This window comes from Heterodontus francisci, chromosome 8, assembly GCF_036365525.1.
Source record: "Heterodontus francisci isolate sHetFra1 chromosome 8, sHetFra1.hap1, whole genome shotgun sequence".
Classification (NCBI taxonomy): domain Eukaryota; kingdom Metazoa; phylum Chordata; class Chondrichthyes; order Heterodontiformes; family Heterodontidae; genus Heterodontus; species Heterodontus francisci.
The window spans coordinates 54,376,740-54,403,441 of NC_090378.1; the positions used below are offsets into that span (position 1 = coordinate 54,376,740).

Sequence of the window (26,702 nt, forward strand, 5' to 3'; positions counted from 1 at the left end):
TGAAGGGACCGAAGGTATGGTTGCTAAATTTGCTGATGACACAAAGATAGGTAGGAAAGTAACTTGTGACGAGGACATAAGGGGACTACAAAGGTATATAGGTAGGTTGAGTGAGTGGGAAAAGACCTGGCAAATGGAATACAATGTGGGAAAGTGGGAAATTGTCCACTTTGGCAGGAAGAATAAAAAAGAAGCATATTATCTAAATGGTGAGAGATTGCAGAGCTCTGAGATGCAGAGGGATCTGGGTGTCCTAGTGCATGAATCGCAAAAGGTTAGTATGCAGGTACAGCATGCAATTAGGAAAGCTAATAGAATGTCATTGTTTATCACGAGAGGAACTGAATACAAAAGTAGGGAGTTATAAAAGCAAAATACTGCAGATGCTGGAAATCTGAAATAAAAACAAGAAATGCTGGAAATACTCAGCAGGTCTGGCAGCATCTGGAGAGAGATACAGAATTAACGTTTCAGGTCAGTGTCCCTTCTGATGACCCAGGTCTGATGAAGGGTCAGTGACCTGAAATATTAACTCTGCTTCTCGCTCCACAGATGCTGCCAGACTTGCTGAGTATTTCCAGCATTTCTTGTTTTTATAAAAGTAGGGAGATTGTACTTCAGCTATACAGGGCATTAGTGAGACAACATCTGGAGTAATGTGTACAGTAGTGGCCTCCTTATTTAAGGAAGGATGTAAATGCATTGGAGGCAGTACAGAGAAGGTTTACTAGATTAATACCTGGAATGGGCGGGCTGTCTTACAAGGAAAGATTGGACAGGCTATGCTTGTATCAGCTGGAAAGTAGAAGGGTAAGAGGCGACTTGATTGAAACATATAAGGTCCTGAGGGGTCTTGACAGGGTGGATGTGGAAACGATTTTTCCCCTTGTGGGCGAATCTAGAACTAGGGGTCACAGTTTAAAACTAAGGGATCGCCCATTTAAGACAGAAATGAGGAGAAATTTTTTCTCTTAGAGGTTTGTGAGTCTTTGGAATTCTCTTCCTCAAAAGGCGGTGGAAGCAGAGTTTTTGAATGTTTTTAAGGCAGAGGTCAATAGATTGTTGATAAGCAACGAGGTGGAAGGTTATCGGGGGTAGGTGGGAATGTGGAGTAATCAGTTCAGCCATGAACTTATTGAATGGCGGAGCGCACTCAAAGGACTGAGTGGCCTAGTCCTGCTCCTAATTCGTATGTTCGAATGTTGGTATATTGCTGGAAAATATGTATGCCATACAAGATGGGGATGGTTAGCAGGCAAATAAATCATCAGACAATGTTAGGTCTAATTATTCATAAGTTAAAGGTTGGGGTGCCGGCCTTGTCTTATAAACCATTGCTCCCCTATCAAGTATCCTACATAACACATTTTTGATATATAAGTGAAGAGAAATAAGAAGTAAGCATTTCAGTTTGAGCGAATGCTCAATTGTGGTGCCAGCTGTGCTGTACAGCAGTATTTCCGTGGAATGCTGTTTCGTGGTTCAGTGGCATGTAGCTGAGTTACTTAGCCTCATTTGTTGAGAGCAAGCATGGTGAAGCATAATAAACATGAAAATGTTTTCAGCTTCTTGAAGAAGTAGAAGTTGTTATTGGTAAAATGGATTATAGCTTTAATAAAACTTGTCATGAGATAAGGGTCTAAAGTGCTCCTATAATACAGGTGCAGTACAGTCATTACCCATATGGTTGTCCTTAGCTACACAGATCAGGAACGTCCTGTGTCGAACCATGGAATGTGTTGTTAACTGGCTTTATTGAGGTAACATATTGGTGCTGCAGTTGACTGTCTTATTCTTGAACTTGGACTCAAAGGGAAAAGCTGCCAGGGTTTTGACTGCCGATTGCTTTCTTGAATGGAAAACATATTCTTATGGATGTCCAGTGTGTAAAGGATCAAGCTTGGTTAGTATAACCTCTTACAGAAAGAAGCTATGAGTCAATCTGGGACGCAGAAATACCTGGAGTGACAGAGGCAGAAGAGTTTGTGGAGTAATAACAAAGGCCAGAGCAGTGGAGTATAATGGATTTTGAACTGTTCGAGGGAAGTTCTGATGAAAGGTCATTGACCTGAAATGTTAACTCTGTTTCTCTCTGCACAGATGCTGCCTGACCTGCCAAGTATTTCCAGTATTTTATCTGTTTGATTTGATTTCGAGATACAGCACTGAAACAGGCCCATCGGCCCACCGAGTCTGTGCTGACCATTAACCACCCATTTATACTAATCCTACACTAATTATGGTGGGCAGCCATAAAGGCGGGGCTAAAGTGTGGCGAGTCGAAGAGACTTAGTAGTTGGCAGGAAAAAAGACAGAGGCGCAAGGGGAGAGCCAACTGTGTAACAGCCCCGACAAACAAATTTCTCTGCAGCACCTGTGGAAGAGCCTGTCACTCTAGAATTGGCCTTTATAGCCACTCCAGGCGCTGCTTCACAAACCACTGACCACCTCCAGGCGCTTATCCATTGTCTCTCGAGATAAGGAGGCCAAAGAGAGAGAGAGAGAGACACTAATCCCATATTCCTACCATATCCTCACCTGTCCCTATATTCCCCTACCTATACTAGGGGCAATTTATAATGGCCAATTTACCTATCAACCTACAAGTCTTTTGGCTGTGGGAGGAAACCGGAGCACCCGGAGGAAACCCACGCAGACACAGGGAGAACTTGCAAACTCCACACAGGCAGTACCCAGAATTGAACCCGGGTCGCTGGAGCTGTGAGGCTGCGGTGCTAACCACAGCGCCACTGTGTTATATTAGAGTGGGGAGCTAGTTGGTTCTGAAGCAACAGCCTTTTCATAATAAAGCATGTTTAGTTGCAAGCAAAAAGGCGGTAGCATTTAGAAAAGTTTAGAGAAAGAAGAAAGTCAAGGCATTGGAGAGCATTCAGGACATTTACTAGAATGGTTCAAGCAGGGATAGGCACAACGTGTTGCACCACAGACATTTGACAAAATTATTGGTTTAGCCATGGACATGGGGGCAATTAATTATATAAAGTGTTTAGCCAATCTAATGACATCAAAGCACAGTCCGATTTAAAACATATTTATCCCTAAAAATAAAGTAGCTAAGCATATAAACATCAGTGGAGAGCAGCATAACTGTATTAGCTAGCTGGCAAACAAAACAGTATGTAATGCCAATGCGAATTACTTTTGTTGACAGAATAGAGCTAGCTACACCATGTCACAGGGAGGTAGATGAACCTTATTGTGATGACTACTGTGGATTCACACTGTGTCAAGAGTGCAAATTCATCCGATAAACCATGAAACTTAAGGAGAGGATTGTTATTGTGGTTATTGAGGCGAGGCGGTAGAAAAATCAGCAACAGGGAGATGGACCATTTCTCACACTGCTGTTGTCACAGGACAATTTAACCCATGATGGTCAAGGTTTGTGCAACTTCTCCACCTGCTTGTAATATGTATCTGAAGACAGGGTGGCCCAGAAAAGGGCAGTGATCTCCAAATCAGGAGAATTTTATAGGATGGAGTAGATAGCACTTCAGAAGAATCATGTAAAACAGACAAGCAGATTGGGACAGGAAAGGACAGAGAGATTAACAGTAGGTAGCCAAGACTAGTTTATAACCTTGATAGGCTGATAAACTAGGTCTTGGATTCTAAAATACTCAAACAACAGCATCTCTCATGGAAAAAAAATGTCATTTATTCAGCAGAGCTAATGATAAAATTAGATAAACATGATTACAAATAAAGCGTGCCCTTCAGTTCCTCCAATAAAGTGATTCTGTTAAATTCAGTTTTGTCTATATCTTGGTCTATCAGTGCCGAATCTGATTCAGTTCTGACAAGATAATTATTAACAAAAAGATTTTCTTCAAAAGTTGAGTGGTTGTTACTGCATGTATTATTCAGTTACAAAAATGTTTAGTCACTATCTGTAATATAGTACTGCAGGCTAACAAATTTATGTCCAAGAAAAATCTCTTCCCTGTTAACAAAGGTGCCCTTTTAACATAATGTAATTATATGATGCAACTTTCAAATGACATTGGCCACTCAGGTTATCTGCCCTCAAACTAGATAGTAAATGATGCACATTGCAGTTACTGATCTTTGACATACTTATAAAACTGGACCTTTAATCCAATTCGCAGCAAAACAAAAATCAGTTAATGACTGTTTCTGACATGGTCAATGAAACATAATACATTTTTACTATGTCTTCCCCAACATTTTTTAAAACTGCAAATGCAGCATCGATTTTGTTAAGGAATCATAGACAGTTCATCATAGATAGTTCATCATAGATAGAAGTTTATTAAAGCTATCCATTACATTGTATTTACAAACTATTGTATATGGGTCAGCAACATTCTGTTTTTGCCAGTGTTACTCAACCCCATTACACCATACTCTTGTATTTATGAGAAACATAGAATGCTGACTTCTTGAGATTACTTGGATTTTCTTGCCTGTTTTCCCCTCAGTGCAAGTTCTGGAACAATGTGATTCCAAATCGATAACAGCAGAATTGCAACATTTATACAAAAGTAAAAGTCCAGCAACTTTCAACATGTCACTGAGCTTGTGTCCTAAGTGAACATAATGCATGCCAGAGCATAAAAATCGAGACATTCCCGGAATAACATTTTCCATTTTAAAATGTGTTTACATAACACAAGTCTTTAAACTTGTATTCTAAAATAACCTAGCTGCTAGGTTAACACAAGGTTAAAGGCTTGGAGTAAGGGTGTCCAACCTTTTCGCCTGGGGCCGCATTACATTTTTGTCTTGCATAGGGGGCCGGAGATACAATTTTGGAAAGTTATAGGCATGAAAAATTTATCTTAATATTAATCTCAACAACAACAAATGTGCATTTTTGTGCAGAAGCTTTAAGTGAAAAGACTAATTTATTGACTTACTTTCTTGTCACTATGTTGAACATTGATTCAGTGAGATGCTTGGCAATTTTTTTGCTGGCACAAGTAGTCAATGCCTGCCCGCACACTTCTTGTAGTGATGCAAAGTATTCCAGATAGATATCCATACGTCAGGAGTGATCTTGATCACTCTCTCTCCCTTCTCTCTCTCTCTGTCCGGTTCTCTCATCCTTCCTCTTTGTGTTCCCCCATTCTGTGTTGGTGGCCCTCTCTCTGTGTTGTTCCCTGTTCTCTGTGTCATCCCACTCTGTATTGTCCTCTGCTCTCTCTGTTTTGTTCCCTTCCCCTGTTTCGTCCCCCCCCCCCCGCCCATGTCATCTCCCCCTGTGTTGCCACCATTCTCTCCCTCCCCTCTTTTTCTGCCATGTCTCTCTCTCTCTCTACCTTCTTTCTCTTTGCCCTCTCTCTCTTCCTCTTTCTCTTTGCTGCCCCCCTCTTCCCCCTCTCTCACTCTCTCTGTCCCGCCTCTCTCTCTGCCCCCTTCACTCTCTCTGTCCCCCCTTTCTCGTTCATGGGATGTGGGCATCGCTGGCTAGGCTGGTATTTATTGCCCATCCCTAATTGCCCTTGAGAAGGAGGTGGTGAGCTGCCTTCCTGAACCGCTGCAGTCCTTGGGGTGTAGATACATCCACAGTGTTGTTCGGAAGGGATTTTCAGGATTTTGACCCAGCGACAGTGAAGAAACGGCAATATAGTTCCAAGTCAGGATGGTATGTGGCTTGGAGGGGAACTTGCAGGTGATGGTGTTCCCATGCATCTGAGGTCCTTGTCCTTCCAGGAAGTAGAGGTCGCGGGTTTGGAAGGTGCTGTGAAGGAGTCTTGGTGAGTTACTGCAGTGCATCTTGAATATGGGAAGTGAATGTTGAAAATGATGCATGGGGTGACAATCAAGCAGGATGCTTTATCCTGGATGGTGTTGAGCTTCTTGAACGTTGTTGGAGCGGCACCCATCCAGGCAAGTGGAGAGTATTCCGTCATACTCCTGACTTGCGCCTTGTAGATGGTGGACAGGCAATGAGGAGTCAGGAGGTGAGTTAGTTGCGACAGAATTCACAGCCTCTGACCTGCTCTTGTAGCCACAGTATTTTTGTGGCTGGTCCAGTTGAGTTTCTGGTCAATGGTCACCCCAGGATGTTGATAGTGGGGGATTCAGCGATGGTAATGCCATTGAACATCAAGGGGAGATGCTTAGCTTCTCTTTTGTTTGAGATGGTCTTTGCCTGGCATTTGTGTGGCACAAATGTTACTTCTCTCTCTCTCTCTGTATCCTCTCTCTCTGTCTGCCTCTCTCTCTCTCTCTGCCCCCCCCTTCCCCCTCTCTCCTTCTCTCTGTCCCCTCTCTCTTTCTTTCATTGCCCCCCTGCCCCTCTTTCTCTCTCTCTGGCATTTGCTGAGAGCTGGAACAACAGTTTCCAAACTTCGGACAGCTCCGTCGCTTTCCCCAGGCTTTTTAAAAAAATTGGAACCTGCCGGAAAACCACAATGTGTTCGAAGTTTGGAAACTGCTGTTCCTGCTCACAGCACCTGTCAGCTGTGTATATGGAAAGGAGTGTTAATGAGCATGAAATAAAGATCTGAGCTTAGGGAAATTACAATTCAGCTGTGAAACTCTCAGTTGCAATTTTTTTAAAAGCCGATCTGGTCAGAAAGAAGATGTCAATGGGAAATTTCTCATTCCTGAAATTACCTGTTATGGATCTCAAAATATTTTACCACAGACACTGGTGTCCGTGTACGGATACATTACCGACCCCTGGGTACAAGAGATGGGGTCTTCAGTTATCTGAAGAAGGTTAAGAGGAGATTTGATAGATGTGTTTAGCATCATGAATAGTAAAAAGGGTCAGTAACCAGAGGATACAGGTTTATGGTGATTGGCAATAGAACCAGTGGCAATAGGAGGAAACATTTCTTTACATAGCGAGTTGTTGTGATCTGAAATACACTGCCTGAAAGGATGGTGGAAGCAGATCCAATAGTAACATTTAAATGAGAATTGGATAAATCCTTGAAGGAAAAAAAATACAGGGCTGTGGGGAAAGAGCAGGTTTAGTGGGATTAATTAGATAGGTCTACCAAAGGGCCAGCGCAAGAACAGTGGGTCAAATGACCTCCTTCTGTGCTGTATCATTCTATGATTCTATGCAATCTGTAGCCAGCATGACTGCCAGAGACCAAAACAGTAGTCATGAACTTCCATGGAACTGTTTGCACTCTGGCCACATAACTTTACCAGAAGTGCAGAACAAATCCATTTTACCTGTGTAAAGAGGGTTTCCACCATGGGGAAGCTCCAAGGTAACTTCTAGCCAGCTTTTTTTCTGAGTTGAGAGACCTATGCTAACTGGTGTCGCGTGAATCAGAAAGTTGATCTGAGCTCAGTGAATACCAGGAACTGCCCATCAGGGTGGAGGAAGCTATGGCTGGCATAGTCAAAGAAGTCCAGGGTCAGAAACAGAAAAGATTAGATTTGGGATATGAGGAAGTTGTAGTGAGTCTGTATGGAGGTCAGAGAAGCGTCCATGGTCTGAGGAGATCAGAGAAAAATCAAAGTTGTACAAGGAGGTTGAAGAAGAACAACAATAAGAACTTGCATTTATGCAGTGCCTTTAATGTCGTAATACATCCCAAGGAACTTCACAGGAGTGTTACCAAACAAATTTGACACCAAGCCACATAAAGAGGCATTAGGACAGATGACCAGAAACTTGGTCATAGAGGTAGGTTTTAAGGAGCACCTTATAGGAGGAGAGAGAGAGGTAGAGAGGCAGAGAAGTTTAGGGAGGGAATTCCAGACCAGAGGGCCTAGGTGGCTGAAAGGACCATTTCAGCTGAAGGAGATTGGAGGAGGTCTGTGGTATTTGAGACTTATACTCTGAATTGAATTTTTTTCACATTCATCTCAAATGCTGAAACTCAGTCAAATGTCTTCCACTTTATTGTGGCACATCACTTCCACTTTACTGCGGCACATTGCACCTCTGGATTCTCAGTCAAATTATTTTCTGTGAATCAACATAGGAGAGACATTGAAAGGAATCTGTAGAACTGTGCCCAGAGGCAGCACCACATACATTTCCAAAGCACAGCTGAAGTAGAAAAAATTCTCAGAGCAAGGTGGAAGGAACAAATATTTGGAATCATAGTATACAGTGAAAAAGGAAAACAGATGCTCAGGGTGGCTGGGGGTGGGGGGTGGGGGGGGTGGGCGTGGGGAGTGGGAGGATGTGGGGGAGGTGCAGGGGTGCTGTGGAAGCACAAGTGAGAGAAAGCTTTTAAACAGGCTTTTGAAAGTTGGGAGGAAATTGCCAAAATTAAGAGATTCAGGGAGAGAGTTCAGGGGATTGTGATGTTTGAAAACAGAGGTCAACAGAATAATATTGTTTTGGGGAACTGGAGAATGCATGCAGAGGCAAGAGATAGAGAAGATTGTAGATGTCTGTAGGGATTTTAAATTGATACAGATAATGATCCAGATTTTGCAGTCATTTGAGAATGAATGGTGTTCGCCTTTCGTTACACTTACATTTTTCCACAGAATTTCTGTGGGATTTTGCACTGTGACTTGCAGTTATTAGGGAACTGAAACAATGGACGCCTCTACAGTGGATCTCCAACTCGTGTGAAGGGAGCAACCAATGGTGTGTCCTTAACTAATCAGATTGAAGAATTCTTACTGAACCATGCAGAGTCCAAACCAGGAAGTTAATAGTTAATCCAATGCCAAATCATGTACAGAAAGTGAAATACAGAGAGTGGGATAAAAGAGACAGAAAGAACAAATGATTTTTTTTTATTGTTTTAAAATCTCCAACCATAAATAAAATCTGAAGGAATGAAATTCCACACTTTTAAAAGTACATTTTCAGTGTCAGTGTGGTTGTTTGGCAGTAATTAAGATTTAACACACTGTTAAGAATTCACCTACACTTGAATGGACAAGCCCTAACTTTTTCTGGCATGTTTCATTAGTAGCTAGTGAGTAAGTACCGCAAATTTATACCCTTCCATTTATTTGAATGCCGTATCTCTCAGTGAGGTATTATTTTAGCAAAGCTTCTGGAGGAGCAGGGCAACTCAGACAGCAACTTCCTGATTTCCGAGTTTAACTGGGCATATGTGGATACCTTCAATTGCTGTCTATTGTACTGCTGAATAATGGTGAGCACTGATATTTCTACTGCAAAATCCTGCCCTTTATATCAAATTACTGTGGTTAGTGATACATGGGAAGGATAGGAGTGCTCCACTTTGTGCAGGAAGGATACAGGTTCTGTAGACAAGTTGTACATTTTGGAGAGGAGGTGCAGGGAGGTTGACAAAGATAATATTAGAGAAGTAAATCCAACAGATGATAAACGAATGGATTAGATTCTCAGCAGCAGAGGTAACGTGGAAATTCATATGGGGCTGAATTTGATAACCCCGATGGGATCGCGATGCACAAATGAACCTGAGGCTGTTTACTGCAACTTGGTGCTGCCTGGTGTTTTCCATGATTGCAGCGTCCAGCCAGTGCTAATTCCACTGTTGACTGACTGAATGCCTGAGCAGGGGTCCAATATCGCACCATTTAAAGCTAGGCTGCACCTCTTGAAGGGGTGGTGTATTGTGGCTGGAGCAGGTACTAGGACACCTTTGTGAGCTGAACCTGACCTTGGACAAATGGAAGAATGGCACGACATGGGAGAGTGTGGGCTCCAAGGTTTTCCAATGCTGCATTGGCAGTCTTGGTGAAGGTGGTGCAAAGGAGGAGACCTGTCCTGTATCTGCAGGGGGCCAAGAGGCCCTTCAGACACATGCTCAGAAGGCAGTGTGAGCTGATAGCCATAGTGGTCAATGCCAGCAGTCAAGCCCCGAGGACCTAGATGCAGTGCCGCAAGAAGTTCAATGACCTCACACTAGTGATCAAAGTCAGTGAATGCATCTTCAAATGCCATATTCTGCCAACTGCACCACTAGCCTCAACCACTGCTCAATTCACCACAGCATCAACGATCTGTATTAATTAGGACATATACCTGACATTCATATGCTACATCCCAGCCTCACACACTTAGTGCTGCTAGAAGCCTCATGACCACATCTCACAGCTTGCACACATGATTAAACCATGACAGCCACATCAGCCAAACTGCATGATGCTCACTGATTTCGTTTGGGACAAGGTGACAGATAATTGGAGGCAGCAGGAGCTAACCAAAAAGAGGCAGGCATGCCTGTGTATCCTGACCTCCAAGAAGGAGACGGTGTTCATCATTATTGGGATGCCCATTGTTGAGGCCGTGGACAGCTGAGGCTCTGCAATCATCCAAGGTGTCAGTATCCTCATACCTAATCCTCCTCCTCACATCCAGCTTCCCTCTCATCCCACACTCTCTTCTGATTTACAAACTGCAGATGATATAAGTATGCACCTCTTACTTTTTCACCAAACCACATCAAAGCCTTATCCTTGGGCCTTTCTCCTTTCAGATACCCAAGAAGTGGAATTAACCAGGCAACCAGCATACAGTGATGAAGACACACCACAGTCACTTGATATCACACGCAGCCACCAGCTTAGATACTGACACTGGGGGCTGGATTTTGTGTAGGAAGAGGGGCTCCCAGTGCTGAGCCGAAAAGACGAGGATCACCGGCTCAGCCTTTTCGTGCTCCCCCTGGAGCGATCCTCTGTTGCTTTTTGTCTTAGTGTCCTGCACCAGGATCCCCATCCCTTTAAAGATGCCAATCTTGCCACCAAGAGCTGTTGGCAAATCACAGGGCCGGCAGCTCAGCAGTATCAGCAGTGCAACCGGGAGAATGGCCACTCCTGGTATTGCCGAGGCCTTGGACCCAGGCCCAGTGCTGGAACCCTGGCCCCAAGGTGTGAGGCGGGATCGCTGGGGCCAGTCCAGGAGGCCCTAATGAGGGGGGTTGGGATGTAGTCCTAAAGCTCAGGGGAAGGGGTATCCTGAGGTGCATTGTTGCCTGGACAGGGCCTTCCATGGGCCACAGATTGCCCACGGAGGAGGGACCCCCCCCGCAAGTCCACAGGAAGGGCGCCCCATTTTACAAGGCGCCCTCCCTGTGTGGTGGAGGCTCCCCTGCAGCTGGTTAAAAGCCAGCAGCAGTGGGAAGAGGCCCTTACGTGATCATCGGGCCTCAATTTGCCTCTGGGCATGAAGGCCATTGTCAGCCTATCCCGCCCAGAGGCAAGATCGCTTGGCGACTGGCCTTCCGTCCCCTGCCACCCCAGCTCCGATCTGACCTCAGGGAGGCCCATAAAATCCAGCCCTGTGTGTAATTTAGTAGATCGCACTGAGGCAGGATCAACACGTGGTGAAACATCAGGCATGAGTGTCCTGCAGACAGGGCGGGGGCAAGGATAGAGCAAGTGCCAATTTGCCAGAGGGTGAGGTTGCACATGAGTTCTGCTGCAGAGAGCTCAGCTGAGCCCTTCGATGGGGCAAAGTACAGTAGGAGGCTGATGGGTATGCACAACAAAATGTTTGGTGCGTTGGGAAGCCTTCCAGAAGCCTGCGGTCAATGTCAAGGAGCACAGAGGTCTCTGACACCAACTTGATACAGGGCTTTGCGCAGACCTTGGTGCTCAACCCTTTAAGCAGGGATGTTGTGGACAACTCTATCAGCACACTTGTGGACCCAACCACGATGCAGTGTCTGATGGCCAAAGTCTCAGCTTCTGTTGCAGCACAAGCAACTTCCAGTAGAAGTCTGGGTGCTGTAGTGGAAGCTCAGACTAAAGTCATTCAAGGTCAGCTTGATACCATGCAAGCTCAGACTGCTACCATCTGGCTGTAGATACCAATGTTCAAAGAGACTTTCAGGATGTCACACCAGCCCAGCAATCAGTCCTCCAACAGATTACTAGGATTGCTGAAGTGCCAACCTGAAAGAGTGACAGTGGCTCCATGGAAGATGAATCTACTGTCCTCTCTCAGGTAGACAGCATTCATCTTCCCACCCTTGCCACTCTGTTAATATCCTGCTGTTGCTTGTCAGCCAGCTAGCCCAGATTGCTCCTGCCCATGCTGGGATGGTGGAGTACCAAGCAGGGCCTTCTAGACCTAAAACTGCTGGAGGTCATCCTCCAAGATCATTTGCAGTCTCCTACACCACACGTCAGCAGCCTTCAACCAGCCATGCTGCAGCCACTAGGGCAGCACTGCATAGGAGCACGAGGACAGGCAATGACACACAGGAGACAGACACTAAGGGAATGCACAAGGGTTATTAGTAACTTTTCTGTGCAATATCAAATGATATGATTTATAAAGTTGGTTTGAAATGATTATTTTGCATTCACTTTTATTTTTGGATTGTGGCTAAGTGGATGTGATTGTGGTCAGTGACAGAGGGAAGGTATGGTGTGGGACTGTTGTGAATGGACAATTGGGGTTGTGGTTACTGGTATCACACTTATAGGAGTTCTTCACAGACAGCCTGGCCAGAAAGGGGCTGTCTAGGTTGCCTCCTCTCTTCCTATTCCTCCTCCTCCTCAAGCTTCTAAGCTACTCACTATATAGCCAGTGGTACGGGCTGCCCCTTCATGATGGCAAGTTGATGCAGCATATAGCAGACCACATCAAATGTTGACAACCACTCTGCCAAGCACTGTCGGGCTTGTTCAGTGTTCAGGCAGTGGACATATTGTTTCAGCATGCTAATGGTCTGCTCTATCACATTTCTGTGGCAGTGTGGCTTTCATTGTATACATGCTGCACACGAATGGATTCCGCACTGGAGTCGTCAGCCATGTGGTCATCAGATAGCCCTTGTCACCCAGTAGCTAGCCTTTGGTTTGTTACGGTAGCCCAAATGCAACTAGCCCAGCGGGCTGCTGCAGAATGAAGGCATCATGACTGCTGTTAGGATATCTGGCATTGACCTGCCTGATTCTTGGTGTGTGGTGATACACCAGATGGAGGTTGAGGGAGTGAAATCCCTTTTGGTTCAACTGCAGGGCAGACATGCAGTGCCTGTAAATTAATGTGCATGCAGTTAACAGCACCCTACACTAGGGAAAGCCTGCATTCCTAGCAAAGATGCAAGCTTGCTCCTCCTGAATTGTCTCTGGCAAGAGAGGATGTAGTTAGCTCGCAATGAATAGACAATATCAGTGATATCCCTCACACAACAGTGGACAGCAAGCTGTGGAATGTTGTAAATACATCCAGCTCCAGCCTGGAAGAAGCCAGATGCATAAACGTTCATCACTATTGTCACCTTTAAGGTTGCATTTGTGGCTGCAGCAAGTGGCAGATTTCAGTGAGAATGTCCTTACTGAGACAAAAACATCACAGAACATTATATCTCACTATGGTTCAGGTAGAAGAATTGCTCCCTGAACACCATGAGCAGATATGGCCTCCTACTGAGTCCTTTTTCCTCCTCCTCCTTCTTCCAGTAGCTTCACCTGCCCTGTGTAACCTCAATTCACTCTCCATGCTGTCTTCCAAGGGGAATGCTGGTAAGTGCACCCATGCAACTGGTTTCTGCAGAAGCTTGAAGTCAACAAAAATTCCTTGAGCAACTGCCACACCATTTTTTTCAGTCTTTAGTGCCATCTGTAGTTGTTTAAAGTTACCAAACAGTTGTGGAATCAAAGCAACACCCAGACGAAATCAACCAACAACTAACCTGTAAGCAGTTGATGATCCCTTTAAATAATGCTGGTGAGTGTCCTTCCTGCAGCTGAACGCGTGTTCAACTGTGTGAAGTTAAGAGAGGGTGTTAGCTGGAATTTTGAGTTCCAACATGGCAGTGCTGGTGTCAAATCAACTTAGCTTGCTGACTGCCATCATGATATGCCTGCTCTGCATATTTGCAGTGCTCATTCATTGTGCCCATGTTATTGCCCTCACTAGTATGGTGTCCATTGTGATGTGCCCCAAAAGTGTGAGCACGCTGTGGTCGCATTTTGGACACCAAACAGCAACCAAAGCGCCCCAACAATGGGCATTACTGATCCAAATTTTACACTGATAATATTTTAAAGATGGAGGAGAGAGTTCTTAGCAATGGTTGGCTATTGCAAAGGAAACTCAGTTCAGAGTTGAGCTGGATGCCAAGGTTTTGCAGTTCTAATCTAAATCTGAAGTGGAAGCTATGGAGTCCGTAGGCATGGAGATGCTGGAGGAATTATAGAGGATGTCTTTATAACATTAGGCTGGAGGAGATTGTGGTTCAGCGATCTTAATCACAGATAAGAAATGAAAAAGTTTGCATTAGTGTTAGAATCAATGATGAAGTAATAAAACTGCCATCCAAGCTAATTCTTTCATTTCCATTGGTGTTGTCAAAAGGCAGTGAAGTGATGATTAGAAGAGGAACTATGGCCACCATCTGTAAACTGCACTGGAGTGATCATGCAAGCAGAGAAGTACCAAACTGAGGAGTTACTTGACTTTACTCACCGCACATTCACCTAAGTGCAACTTGGGTGAAGCACTATGGCAATGCACTTCACCCAAATTGGCCTGTACCCATCCATATTTATGGATTCAGATCTTTACCATCCAATGGATATCCCCTGACACAGGATCGCCTCTTGGAATGTGCATGCACCCAAGTGTGGGGAAGGAAACTTAACTGTTGCTGCTTATTGAGAGGCCTGCATGAGCAGTAATAGGAGTCCCTGTGTTGTATAGCAGAGAACAATTAGCAACATGGGACTGGACTTATTGAGAGAATAGCACCATGGAAGCGGTGCTTTTGAAGAGAGGCATTTGAGGAAAATGATGTGGTCAGCAGTGTCAAAAGTACTAGAAAGGTTGAAGGGGATGAAGGAAAGCCTTCAGGAGAGAACAGACAAAAATTGGAGGAGGATATAGATATATTTTGTGGCATATTGTTCACCTGTATTTGAACTAAGAAGGGTGAACACTACATTGAAATGTTATTACACAAACTCCAGGGACTGAACAATGAATCTAATCTAGGCTACATACAAAAGCTTTGAGTGAGCCCGACACATCAAACTGAAAAGATTGTTTCTTCAAAAATATCAGTTGTAATGTTTCTAATGAAAAGTATGTACTCCTAAGCTGGTTAGAAACAAGACATAAGAAATTATAACTAAGATTGAACCCTCTGTGAATACAACAGAAAAGAATTCATAAGAAAATGAGGATGTCTTTAATATCGTGAAGCAATCTCTGCAGTTTGCCAAATGCCCTGATGTCAGCTCAAGGAACTGAGTATGCGCAGTTAACTTTCAACCTGTCTTCATTCCAAGAGTTGCAACAGGAACGGAATTGAAGTAAGCAGCTGGAGCATTTATAGACAGATGTGAATTAAATTAGAAAGATGGCTGCATATAGCCAGATAGAAAGTTACTGTTGGCACACAACATAAATACGTAGGGGAAGAATTTCCACAGAGGTTCACCTATTCGGCTGTCATAACTTAAGTGGAAAAATCACGGAAACTGCAGAAAAATGGGATTTATTTAAACTCAATTTTTAGCAGTGGTGCAAAGACTAAGAAATATGGATCAATAAATGGTTAATGCTGACTAAAAGAAGTCACATCTTGAGATAATAGGATCTGAACAATTAAAATGCTTGTCCGAAATTCCTCTCCGTGCTATTTTAGTGATGGTTTTAACTATTCATTTGAAACATGAGTATCTCATGATGTAACTTCAAGGTCATTGTCATTTAGCATAAAGGAAGAAATACAAAGTAAGATGAAAAGAGAAATTAAGCAAATGTTGAAATATGGCTTAAATACTTTTACTCTAATGCAAGAAGTATTAGAATGAAATACGTATATAGAGACAGTATTGACATTAATTGCATTACAATAATATGGCAGTAAGCCAAAGATGGACAAGAGATGGAGCTTAAAGGGTTCAAAATGTTTTCTAAAGATCAGTCTATTAAACTAGGTGAAGTGGTAGCTTGATTGGTCAGGCACGACATAACATCTATCGAAAGACTGTAAAAAAGAGATAGCAGAAGCAATTTGGTAGAAATTAGTAAAGATAAGAGCAACAAAGTAATTATTGGCAACTACTATCGATCAACAGCTCAAGGTGAACAGGTAGATAGCGAGTTGTTCAGACAAGCAGGAGATGCAGCAGGGAATTATAATGTGTTAATCATGAAGGATTTAAATATCTTATAAGTAAACTGGATGAACCAGGGAAAGGGAGTAACAAAAATATTGCAATTTTATGGAGATACATTTAGCAGTCGACTAAAATGATTAAAAATCTAGAAATAGATGAACTCATGTGCTCTAGTGATTATTGTATAATTACATTTGATATTGTAATAAAGGCTAAGATCAAAGATAACAATTTGTGCATAACTTTACAGGGCAGATTTTCTGTGTTTGGTATTCTGACAGCAGGAATGGTGCTCACTAGGTTGATTCCGGAGTTGAGAGGGCTGGCTTATGAGGAGAGACTGAGTAGATTGGGATTATATTCATTGGAATTCAGAAGAATGAGGGGGGATCTTATAGAAACATATAAAATTATGAAGGGAATAGATAAGATACAAGTAGAGAGGATGTTTCCACTGGCAGGTGAAGCTAGGACAAGAGGGCATAGCCTCAAGATTAGAGGGAGCAGATTTAGGACTGAATTAAGAAGGAACTTCTTCACCCAGAGGGTTGTTAATCTATGGAATTCCTTGCCCAGTGAAGTAGTTGACGCTTCTTCAGTAAACGTTTTTAAAGCTAAGGTAGATATCTTTTTGAACAATAAAGGAAGTAAGGGATATGGTGAGAGTGCGGGTAAGTGGATCTGAGTCCACGAAAAGATCAGCCATGATCTTATTGAATGGTGGAGCAGGCTCGAGAGGCCGGACGGCTTACTCCTGCTCCTAGTTCTTATAATGGGCTATGTATCTGCTTGTGCTCCGTATGGACATTCCTGCAACTAATTCTGGATTCTGCCTAACTATTTTGTATATTGTATACAAGTTGTTACAGTTTTGGTGCTACAGATGCTGCTTTGACTCCAAAATGGCATCTACACTGTGCATGCACACACTTCCTGCTCAGCCCCATCAGATGCCATTTTGGAAGGGTCAGTAGCACTGGCATTAGCAGCATGTGCCAGATGTAAGCCGAGTAGGTAGATTGTGTAATGTTGATTTGATGCCAGCACTACCATTATGATCTCACTGCTGCAGCTAACATCCTGACTTAAACATGCATAGCAGCAGGAAGGACTCCCCATCAATGCTATCTAAAGGAATCATCAATCACTCTCAGGTTAGCTGCTGATTAATTTCTAGTGGCTCTGTCTAAGTTTGTGGAAGTACATGGCATTTTGCAGGGTTGTTTAAAGTTGGTGAAGTTGACAGGGAGTGGTGCTGCATGAGGAGAATACCTTGTTTTGACTTCAAGGGCTCTGGTCAGACCACTAGCAATTAGACATGGGTGCTATAGTTAGCATCCCCCTTGGTCTGCAGCATGGAGGAAGATGGAACAGAGGCAGCAGAGGAGAGGCCAAGCTGCTCGCTCAGGGAGCAGAAATTGGGAAGCAGGAGGCTTTATCCATCCAGGATTTTCCAGGAGCATTTCTCTCACCTCAACCTCAGCCAGGAGCAGTGTGTACGTCCACTCAGTTTTACAAAGGAGGTGCTGATGAAAATCAGCCACCTCTTCCAAGTAGACCTACAAACTTAGAACAGGGCAAGGAGGGCGCTGAAAGTGGCTGTGAAGGTGACTAGCCCTGAACTTCTTTGTGTTGGGATCCTTCCAGGCTGCAGTAGACAACATCTGTAACGTCTCCCAGTTCGCTGTCCACAACTGCTGCTGATTTTCAGTGGGGGAGACTGCAGTTGACCTCGCAGGATGCCCTGGAGCAGCTCTGGGCCTAGAATGCCTGGCTTTGGACAGCACTACCGCAGCTTGGGAGGCAGCAGTCTGGGCTGGCTAGCTGACATTCAACTGCAGGGCATTGGTGGAAGGCCAAACTGTCATCCTGAGAGAAGACAGTAAGTTTGTGCTCCACAGAGCCATTGCCAATCCTTGGGATGCCATCTCAGAAATCTTAGTAATCTGCTGGAGGACAGATTGCTGGACTGCTGTGAGACCCTGCACATTCATTTGAGCATTGGTATCTGCAGCCATGATGATGGCAGTCTGAGGTTGCATGACAAAAGCTGTGCTTGCATAGCAACAATCTAAGATTTCATGACATCAGTCTCAGCTTCCAATGGCTTCTGCTTGTGCTGCAATGGAAGCTGAGACATCAGTCATCTGATGCTGCATCATAGTCTGGTCCACGTGCTATCGTGGAGTTGGCAGCAACTTGCACACTGGAAAGAATTGGCTCTAAACTCTGTGCAAAGCCCTGTGCCAAATTGATGCCCAACTGCTCCATGCTGCTTGACAGTGACAGTAGGTTTTCTGGATTACCTGCCAATGCACCGAGAATTTCATTGCGCGCACCCATCAGCCTTTTTCTGTGCATCACCTCATCAAAATCCTTATCTGAGTCTCCTACAGCAGAACTCGTGTGCAACCTCACCCTCTGGGGAGCTGGCACTAGACCCAACTTTTCCCCCTGCCCTAGCTCCAGGCCATGTATGTTCGGTAACTCACTGAGCTGAATTGTAAGAGACTGTTGGGGATGGGAATGGGGAGGTGGAGTAGGGGCATAAAATAGGGACGAAAGATTGGTCAGACTGGGAGTCTGACATCACAATATCCCTTGTACATTTTACTGTCGGCAGCCGAAATGGAAGGTGGACTTCGCACATCCAGCTGGCGAGAAGACAAATAAGGTATTTAAGACCCCAATAGACAGCAATTTTATTTATGGGCCAAATTCAACTAATGGCACACTGGAAGCAAGGGGCTTCAAAGACTTGCCTGGTGAAAGAAGGTGATAAGGAGGCAGGCATTCAGCTCTGGCTTTGCTGGGAAGCCATTGAGGGAGGCGATGTTGCTTGGCAGGGAGGGTGGAGGAAGGAGGGCATTGGGAATCACTGTCAGGAGTTGGGCAAAGGTACCAGCACTGCAGAGGAGCCATCAAGTGACAAGTGAGAGAAAGGTGGGGGGGGGGGGGGGGTGGGGAGCGTGTTATCTGTGAAGGTGCTGTGAAGAACCTGCTGTCACTTAGAGAGAGGCAACCTGTCATGGGCCTCATTCACCCTGGCTTCGGTGCCCGCATTGAGGTGGAGGAACAGTACAGAGGGAGAGCGCTGTTCGCACCAACAGGGGCTACACCAGCAACGTGGGAGCCCACAGGAGGGCCAGCCTCGGGAACGGCATGCCAGGGAAGGATGGAGAGGGGCACGCCAACAGCCTCCTGCACGAGAAGAAGCTACTCTCCAGAGAGGTTCTACCAGCCGAGGCTGAACTACCTGCAGATATCTGAGCGGCAGTGTCTCCAAAGACTCTGCCTCTCCAGGGAGGAGAACGCTAATCTGTGTGCCATGATGCAGGAGGAGCTGAGCCCCGTGCGACTTGGTATCTGATGCCAGTGTCGCTGAAGGTCACCGTGGCACTGAACTTCTACGCCACTGGATTATTCCAGGGAACAACTGGAGATGTATGAGAAATCTCGCAGTCTACGGTGCATCAATGAAGTTGCCAATGCCCTGTTCAGGAGAGCTGGCAACTATGTGCACTTCCACACCACTTGAAACAGTCAAACTGAGAAGGCTGTAGGGTTCGGCGCCATAGCTGGATTGCCCCCGAGTACATGGTGTCATTGACTGCAGACATGTGGTCATCAAGGCTCCCCCTGACCAGTCTGCAGCCGTCATCAACAAGAATGACTTCCGCTCACTCAATGTGCAACTGGTCTGCGACCACCGCAAATGGATTTTGCAGGTGTGTGCACGATTCCTGGGAAGCAGCCATGATGTCTACACACTTTGGCAGTCCCCAAGTGCCGGAGCTTTTCCGGTCCCCCTGCGCATCTTCAGGGATGGATACTAAGAGACAAGGACTACCCACTGAGGACATGGCTACTGACCCCTGTGAAGAACCCATGCACGGATGCAAAGGAGAGGTACAACGCCTGCCATGGATCAACCCGAATGACCATCGAACAGGCCACTGGTCTCCTAACGATGAGATTCAGGTGCCCCAATCTATCTGGTGGAGCCCTTCAGTGTGCCCCAGCGAGGGTCTTACATACCGAGGTGATCTGCTATGCACTGAGCAACCTGGCACTATAGAGTGGGGAGGCATTGGCAAGTGAGGACATCATGGAGTGCAATGCTTTCTCCGATGAGGTTGCTGAGGAGGATGCTGCAGTGCCAGATGAAGGGCCCCAGGAACAGCAGGTAAGGTGCCATGAGATATGTGCAAGGGAGGTTTGAGACACTCTTATTCATTCACGTTTCCTGTGACCCTTACCACCTTCTGGAGCCACATCACTAAAGCATTACATTTAAGCATCCCTGTTGTTGCCTCCTTCCTTCTGTACTCCAGCGCTCAGGTGCACATCGCACAGTGATAAGGACGAAGTGTTGAGCACTTGCAGCTTGGTCCCTCGCTTCCAGCTCCTTGAGAGACAGGGTTTAAATGAAGTCCCAAAGGGCATCAACAATAGGAAGGCGACAGAGTGAGATAACATAATTTCTTTATTCTGTGTGACACCAAATGCAACCCCATCCATTTTGAATGTACATTCACCCATGAAACCCTAAGTGCATCCAGGTGCTCTTCTTAAATTTCTTATGCATGCTGATATGTGGCGCTCCCCCTGCACTGTCAGCTGAGTAGGAGGCCCCACGGCTAGGGATGACCTTGGCAGTCGCCATCTGGCTGCCTGAGGCCTGGAGGTCCCCGGCATACTGAGGGTCTTCTGCACACGTGCAGGACCCTCCTTGTTGTCAGGGATGATGGAGGCACTGCTGTCACTGGCAGAGAGGCTGAGGAGCTGCTGCCCACACCAGGAGTAGCCTGAGAGGAGTCCCAGATATGGGAGGCAGTCACTGCTCCTCCCTTGCAAGGCACACCTACCTCCCTGCTGAATTGAGAGGGATGAGGACCTGGTGGAGAATCCAGGTGCCTCATCCCCCTCTCGCCTTGCCACTGCTGCATCGGGATCATGGACAAGGTGAGGGTATGCAGGTCTGCATGCACGTTTGGCAGCTACTGAGTGAACTGCTGGATCGGACTCTCCATGAGAGTAGCCAATCTTTCGATGGAGGAAGCCACATGCGCACCAGTCAGAGACATGGAAGGACTGAAGGCCTGGATGGACCCCTTTATCATCTGCACTTGCTTACGCATAGCCGCTGGCATCTCTGCCAGATGTTTCCTTACCTCTTGCTTCAGCTGCAGTATTTCCCATGTTGTCGACGACTCCAGAGGCACATCATCAGCCTGGCACTCAGCATAGCCCTGGCCTCCAACAGTCGACCGACTTTCAGTGGCCTTGGCTGTCACAGCTTCCATCAGGTGCTTGCATGCATCTACGATATGCTCATCAGGTTGTGTACCCGAATCGAGTGGATACCCACCAACGTGATAGTATCTGTGCTGGTGGAGGGTGTGGGGGAATGATGTCATGGTGCACCCTTTGAGGCTCCCTCCACCTCCTCAGAGGCGGTCAGTTGTCCCCCAGTCCCTCAAGCTCTTTGTTCTTGTTGTTGAGCATGGCCTGCATGAGAGAACAGATAGATTGAAGGTTATGGGTTTCCCATTGCGACATTCCAACCACCCCTACTGTGGAACTCCATGTATCCAATGGTGAACGCATGAGCACCATGGCTAATCTGTGCAACATATACCCTTGTGCCGCAGGACATCGTCAATTACTGTCTTGGGTGGACGCTCCTGTCTCGCTTCCTGCTATGGAGCGGCCGCCTTGCTTCCCTGCTAGTTCCATCGCCTCCTCTTCCATTGAGTTCAAGACATGCAAATAAGGCACACCACCACCGGTCTTGGCCTGCTCTTTTCAATTGTGTGCTGTCTTCTCCTGCATATGCAAAGAAGTACAATGTTATTGTACCAGAAGAGACAAACACAACAGCTATGCTGGTATTAGTCCAGCAGCCTATGATCAATGCCACTTCTGCATGTGGCCAATCTTGAGGGACTTTGCGGGGGAATGCAATGACAGATGGGCACCTCTCACCGAGATGCAGCCATGCCTCAGGCAGCATTTCCTGCTGCTCTACCCCATTTCCCACAGCTGGATTGTCACCCCCTCTCCACCAAAGTTACCCTCACGCTCTGCCACATTCAAGGCCCAAAGGCTAGAAAGTGTATGGAGTACTCACCTTAGCAGATCGGATCAGGTCATTGACCTACATCCGGTCCTGGGGGGTGACCCCACAGCTGCTGACCTCCTCTGCCATCTTTGTCCATGCTTGCTTGTTCAATCGGGCTGGTCTCCTCCTGCCGCCCCTGGGGAAGAGGATCTCCTGCCTTTCCGTTGCAGCCCGGAGGAGAGTCTGGAGGGAGGCATCGCTGAACCGTGGGGCCTCCGGGGGTCTTCCTTCTGCCATTCTGCCTGCAGGCTTCCGTTCTGTTCCTTGGCAGCAGTCAGGCAGAGGCTCTTTGGTAGCAGTGAATAAAGGGCTGTCAGCCCTTTAAAGATGGTGCCAGCACTTGCCACGGCATCATCTGACGCCACCTTTTCTGCTTCTCCTTCCGACTCTGTCCTCTTACTGGGCGGCCCCTGAAAACAACCCCCTCAACTCTTAATTGGCCAGCCGCCACTTGATCGCGTGCGGCCGGCCACTCATGGCCCCAACAGAAGCCACACCCACTTCCAGTCCCGACGTCAGGCACCTGCGCCCTTTGATAAAAATCTAGCCCACCATGTACAAATCCCGCCTCCATGCTTCCCTCTAAAGTTCATGCAGTGCCAATATCTGAGCTGGTGTTTGCAAGTGTGAGATCGAGTGATGGTATTTCTTCATCATCAGTCTCCTGCTCCTCTTGCACTTCACGCTCCTGCACCACAGCTTGACCAGGTGATATCTCTTAGAAATTTGAAAGGAGAAATGCACAAGGGTAGGGTTGCAGTGGGGGATGTCAGGGAAAGAGGTGCATGCTTATACCGTCTGCAGCTTGTATTTCAGAAGACATTATGGGATAAGAGGGAAGTGGGATGTGAGAAGATCCATTAGGTAGGAACATACTGTCATCTTCTTTGGTTTCAGCTCTGCCACTGGTCATGGCCTCTGTCGTGGCTGCTTCAATGTTAACCAGCACCCTCTCCTCCACATATTTGAGGGAATGTAGGTTCTGCTGCCTCTGGTTATGCACCACATTGCCCTGCAAGACAAAGGGAAGTGTGTCAGTGAATGTGATGCAATGTGTTTGGGTGATGTGCTTATCAATTAAATAGATAGCAGTTTGTGCAAGCTGAGAGATGTGGCTATAAGGTTTGCAGCAGTGCTAAGTGTGCGAGGGTGAGGTGAGGCTATGAATGTTAGATATGAATCGTGATTGATAAAGAATGTTGATAGGTGAGTAAAGGTGGGGTGGTGAAAGGTGCAGTGTCCAAGAATAGTGGCTCATTTGTAAGGTTATGATATTTGAAGATGCAGTGATTGACCTTGTGTGAGGTCATTAAACGTCTATCTGCATTGCATCCAGATCCTCATGGCTAGACTGCTTGTATTGACAGTGATGGCTATTTGCTCCCACTGCCTTCTGAGTGTCTGTGTGGAGGGCCTCCTGGCCCCCTCTGGGTAGAGGGCCTCTCTCCTCCTGTCCACCTCTTACACCAATGCCTCCCGTGCTGGTTCAGAGAACTTTGGAGCACACTTTCTGCCCTGTTGAGCTATTTCCACTTTTCTTGCAGGTCAGTCAGTCTTCCCCGGCCACTTCTAGCACCTGTTGCAACCAGGATTCTTCTTCTTCTTTGGCCTTCTTGTCTCGAGAGACAATGGGTAAGCGCCTGGAGGTGGTCAGTGTTTTGTGCAGCAGCGCCTGGAGTGCCGAAAAGGCCAATTCTAGAGTGACAGACTCTTCCACAGGTGCTGCAGATAAAATTGGTTGTCGGGGCTGTTACACAGTTGGCTCTCTCCCTGCGCTTCTGTCTTTTTTCCTGCCAACTGCTAAGTCCCTTCGACTCGCCACGCTTTAGCCCCGCCTTTATGGTTGCCCGCCAGCTCTGCTGATCGCTGGCAATTGACGCTGGCAACCAGGATGCACCTCCCCTTTAAGAGGTGCAGGCCACCTTTAAGTTTGAACTTGGGCCCCAGCAGCCATTCAGCACCACATTTAGCACTGGGCTGCATGCTAGTATCATTTAAATTAGCCGACAGCATGGTTTGCATGCTTCCTGCTTCACAACGAACAGGTGCAGGCTAGTTGCGCAACATGATCCCCTCGCCCGTTATCAGGCCTTATCCAATCTTTTTCCATGATGTACTACTGTTAAAAAAAAAATGGCCAGCAAGTTTCTGAAATTCTTAGAAATACAAAAGACTGCAGAAAACATATTAATAATTTAAAATGTGACTTGATGCAAGGTAACAGAAGAGGCATTCTGTAGTGGACAAACAGCTACATGTAACTCATGCCTGCTTGATTTCCGCTCCACTTTAAAATCAAGGCTATTGGCTGAGGAATGTAACTAGTTGGAGTTGAACAGTGTAGGTTGTAATGCTTTAATGACATCTTGGCATTTCATTTGGGGATCAGAGAGAAATTTATCTTCTTAGAGGCATCAAATGCAGTTTGATCTATGGAAGGAACAAGCATGGTGGCATTAAAAATCCAATCCTCATTCAACACCTTATATAGAGAAAAATGTTGCAGACACTGGTGATAAATATACAAAAATGTATGCGTGCAAAATTCCAGTTGTCAGCGGTGCTATGGAAGCATAGCGCCGCTTTCTTGGACATGCTGCAATGCTAGCGACCTCTGGCATGGTTCACACAGCGAGGTCTGTTCAAAACAGCGCATCTCCGGGTGTTCCCAGTGGGCACAGCAAGCCTGTGAAGCAGCGCTATCCTGATGCCACATGGTCTAACCAACTGATGTGAAACGAGGATCCCGAATTTGGGCAATGTTAGTTCTGGCAACGAATTTGCACTTCACTCTGCAAAATTCAGGCATGAGGCTGGAAGATGGGCCCTGTATAGGCATTCCTTAAAGAGCCAGGCACCCAAATTGCAGGTAAAATCATTTTTGACAACTTTTCTCCATTGCAAAGTGAGTGGAAGTACTCTGAAGTGTTTCTGAAAGTCCTTTGTGTCGTGTTCCTGGATTTGCTGGAGAGTGTTGCTGCAAACTCACAGGGAGGGCAGAGGAGTTGGTGACCTGTCCAAGCAAAGGCTGCAACAGGTATGGGGGCTGCAGTTCCAATGCAGTACAACAGGGAGATGGAGCAGAGGCTGTGGAGAGGGCAAGCTGTGCGCGATGCCTTCTGCCAACTTGGAGCCAGAGTTCTCCAAGATCCTTGACAGTGACAAGAGGCTGTCTGGGAGGCCAGCCAATGTACCCAGCATCTTCGTGTGCATCCTCATCAGCGTTCTGCTGTATGCCGCTCCATCAAGGTTCTCATCTGAGTCCTCTCAGTAGAACTTATCAGCGACCTCGGTCTCCGGTGAGCTAGCAAATGAACCATCCTTGCCCCCTGGCCTGACTGCAGTTCAGTTGTGCCTGGATGATTCATGATGTGCTGATCCCGACTCAAAATGAGTCTCCAAGGCATGTGCAGTGCCAGTATCTGAGCTGGTGACTGCAAGTGTTGGATCAAGTGACGAGGCCTCTTTGTCAGTGCAGTGCTGTGTTGTTGCTCTCTCTTCCTCCTTGGGCTGCTGTGCTTGGGTGCCTGAAAGCAAGCAAAGAAGAGGAAGGTTGGTGTGAGGTAAGGGTGGTGGAATGTAAAGTAAGATGTCCATGGGCACATCAGCAGCAGCTTGCTCATTATGCTAGATAGCAGGACGTGAGTGTGCTGGGAGTTGAGAAGGGGCATAAGGCAGGAACATACCATTATCCTCAACATTCTCAGTGACGCTGTATACCATGGGCCCTGTCACGGCCAGCCCTATGATACAAGCAACCATCTCCTCTCTAGGCCTCAAAAGATACAGGCATCCTTGTACCTGCCAGTTCTTCTCTGCTCTCCTCTTTTGTGTGCCATCTTGTCCTGCAAGAGAGAGGGCAGAATGCCAGTTATTGTGTTGCAATGTGTTTGGGTGATGTACCTACCAGAGCTGAACAGCTGGAGGTATGTGATGGCAGTGGGAGGTGGGTTTGAGGCTGGCAGCATTGGTAGATGTATGAAGGTGAGATAGAGTATCTGGATATTAGGCGTGAGTTCTGAGTGCCAGGGACTGGTGCTGGGTGAGTGATGGGGATGTGGCGCATTGAGCAGCATGAGAGGTTGGTGGTGTGGTGGGTAGGAGATGTCATGTGAAATGCATTCACGGGTGTTGACCATCCTCATGAGGTCATTGAACTTTTTATGGCACTGTTGCCAGGTCCTTGGGTTCAGGCTCCGACAGTTGACCTCCCTGGCTATCTGCATCTACTCCGTTCTAAGGGTAGTCATTGAGGGCCTCCTGGCCCCCCCATGAAACCATGGAGTCTCTTCTCCTGCCCACCTCCACCACTAATACCTCCAGCACAGCATCTGTTACCCTGGAACCCTCTCTCTGCCCTGGTGTTAACTTTGCCATCACTTAAATTGCAGCAATATTCTTCAGTGCAAATTCCCTGTAAGAGGGGCAGCCTGCCTTTTAGAAGAGCTAGCTGGCTGGCTGCACCACATGGTTTCTGAACAATGCAACTCGGCGGCCTGTTGAGCGCGGAGACAGCCGGCAACGTTAAGAAAAAGGAAGCAGCGCAGGCCACGATCAGCCAAACACTACAATCTTGCAG

The 26,702-nt window shown here is 46.4% G+C and overlaps 1 protein-coding gene across 2 annotated transcripts in view; it reads left to right on the plus strand.

Annotated features, from left to right (window-relative positions):
• agbl4 (AGBL carboxypeptidase 4) overlaps positions 1 to 26,702 on the plus strand; it is a 1,307,642-nt gene that overhangs the window by 1,087,770 nt on the left and 193,170 nt on the right. The gene's annotated exons all lie outside the window — the stretch shown is intronic.